The sequence below is a fragment of the Mustela putorius genome, unplaced genomic scaffold, assembly GCF_011764305.1.
Source record: "Mustela putorius furo isolate JIRA1106 unplaced genomic scaffold, ASM1176430v1.1 tig00000487_pilon_pilon_pilon, whole genome shotgun sequence".
In the NCBI taxonomy this organism is placed as follows: domain Eukaryota; kingdom Metazoa; phylum Chordata; class Mammalia; order Carnivora; family Mustelidae; genus Mustela; species Mustela putorius.
The window spans coordinates 4951155-4954010 of record NW_025421399.1 but is presented as its reverse complement, the minus strand read 5'-3'; the positions used below and the strand labels follow the sequence as shown (position 1 = coordinate 4954010).

Below are 2856 nucleotides of genomic sequence, written 5' to 3'. Positions count from 1 at the left end.
TGGAGCACTGGGTGTGCTGCATAAATAATGAATTTGGAAACACTAAAAAAAAAAATTAAATTAAATTAAATTTTAAAAAAAGAAAAAAAAAGTGAAATGCCTACCATTAACTGGAAGTAACTTCTCTGGCTGCAAGTGTCCTTTAGGTGAGGGCTTTATACCCATTTTTTGCAGGACATTATCCAGCTCACTGAAGTCAGCTTCTCCTTCAAAACAAAAGAAGTAGAAAAAGATACCATTTTTAAAATATCATAATTTCAAATTATTAAAGAGAAAAAGGCATAATGTTACCTGCTAAACAACAAGTGGTCAATTGCAGACACAGAGAATGAACAGTATTTCTTTAACACTGGTTAAAGAGATGTTCCCATAATGATGGTTATAAAGAAATATTTCACAATCAAATAAAGTTTGTATAATTTAAAAATTATTAGAATAATAATTTATAAAGTTTTATTATTTACTATCATAAATAACAAAGATGATGTATACAAACAACTGTTTAATATAGGGTATGAAATTAAGATAGAAATCAATAGCAAGAGATCCTAGTAAAATCCTGTTAAGTTTGGAAATTAAAGAATCCCTGTCTAAATAAATCATGTGTCAAAAAAATAAATAAAAAAGCCCACACTGGAAGAATATATTTTGAATTGAGTAACAATAATAATATTACATATTAAAACTTGCAAAGGTGTGCTCAGAGGGAAATTTACAACCTTAAATGCCTACAGTAAAAAGATGAAAAGATCAATTACCCAAGGTTCTATCTCAAGAAGTTAGAAAAGAACAGCAAATTAAATGCCCCAAAAGGAGAAGAAAAACAATAAAGACAAAAGCACAAATTACTGAAATAATAAACAAACTTCAAATAAAATGAATGCAGCCAATGGGTTTTGGGAAGACTAACTGAAGTGCTAAATGCCTGCACTAAGACTGACAAGGGAAAAAAAGAGAGAAAACACAAATAACAGGTATTTCTAATGGTAAAAAGGACATCACCAAGAATAGCAAAGAGAAGCCTAAGGAAGTGAAACAAATTTAAAAGATTTATGCTTCAGATACCAAGACATATTAAAGCCATGTTAAGACAATATTGTACTGGTGCAATAACCAACAAATAGAACAAAGACAAAGAACAAAAAGAATAAGAAGTCCAGATACATAATATATGTATATATATGTGTGTGTGTGTGTGTGTGTGTGTGTGTGTGTGTGTGTGTGTGTGCACGCGCGCGCGCATGCGCGTTAAATGTTAGCCTTACATTAAAGTAGGGAAAGGATCATCTTTTCAGTAAATGGTGCTAAATAGCCATTTAGAAACAAACTGAGGGTTACAGAAGGGAGAGGGATGCCGGGATGGGGTAGCTGGGTGATTGGTATTAAAGAGGGCACATGCTGTGATGAGCACTGAGTGTTACAATTAATGAATCATTGAGCACCACATCAAAAACTAATGATGTACTGTATGTTTGCTAACTGAATATATATATTAAAAAGTGTCCTTTATCCCATATCATATAGAAAAATCAATTCTGAGTGGATTATTGATCTAAATGTGAAAGAAAAATAACAAAACTTCCAGAAGATAAAACAGGAAAAGTTTTCATGACCCTAGTGTATGCAAGGATTTCTTAAACAAGCCCCCAAACACTCTATAAAAGAAAAGACTGACTAATTCAACTATATGTGAAAAAGAGAAACTTCTGTTCATCGGAAGATAAAATACACAGGAGACCCTTTGCAGTGCTGCCAACACCCTGGCAGAGAAGCTGAGGTCACCAACAACCTTGAAATACTTAGAGTGGAGAAAGAATTCTTTCAGCAATACAGATAACCAAAGTGCATTGTTGTGGGTGATGGTGCTGTTGGTAAAATGTGCCTTCTGATATTCTACACAACAAACAAATTTCCATCTGAGTATGTACCGACTGGTTTTGGGGTTTTTGTTGGTTTTTGAAGATTTTATTAATGTATCTGGGAGAGAGAGAGAGAGAGCAGGAGCATAAGTGCATGAGCATGGGGGGAGCAGCAGGGGCAGAGGGAGAAGCAGACTCCCAGCTGAGTAGGGAGCCCAATGTGAGGTTCAGTCCCAGGACTCTGAGATCATGACCTGAGCCGAAGGCAGAGGCTTAACCGACAGCCACCCAGGCACCCCTGCACCACCTGTTTCTGACAACTATGCAATTACAGTTATGGTTGGTGGACAGCCATATGCTCTTGGGCTTTCCGATACTGCAGGGCAAGAGGATTACTACAGCATACGACCACAGAGTTATTCACCAACAGATGTATTTCTAATCCATTATTCAGTGGTCACTCCATCCTCATCTGAAAATGTGAAGGAAAAGAGGGTACCTGAGATAACTCACCACTGTCCAAAGACTCCTTTCTTGCTGGGTGGGACCCTCACTGATCGCAGAGATGACTCTTTTTTATGATTGAGAAACTTGCCAAGAACAAACAGAAGCCTGTCACTCCAAAGACTGCTGATAAGTTGGCCCACGACCTGAAGGTCGTCAGATATGTGGAGAGTCCTGCACTAGCACAAAAAGGCTTAAAGAATGTATTTGACCAGGCGATATTGGCTGCCTGGGGCCTCCAGAATCAAAGAGCCCCAAGTGTACACTGCTATGAACATGTCTACAGAATCCTTCTGCACAGCTGGTGTCTGCCTTGTACTAAAAGCAATGTTAAATCAAACTAAAGATGAAAAATGAAAAAAAATTTTTTGCAATAATGACCAATGCCCTTCACCTAACCACATGCACTCCAGTGAGTCAAGGTCCTCAGGTATGGTCTCCCTCCCCCTCGATACCAGTTAATCTGAGTAATTGTGTGTTGTCAGAAAAATGA

General features: G+C 37.3%; 1 pseudogene; it reads left to right on the top strand.

Moving 5' to 3' along the window:
* Positions 1-284: 284 nt before the first annotated feature.
* On the top strand, positions 285-2637 carry LOC106004646 (annotated as a pseudogene).
* The last annotated feature ends 219 nt before the right edge of the window (positions 2638-2856 follow it).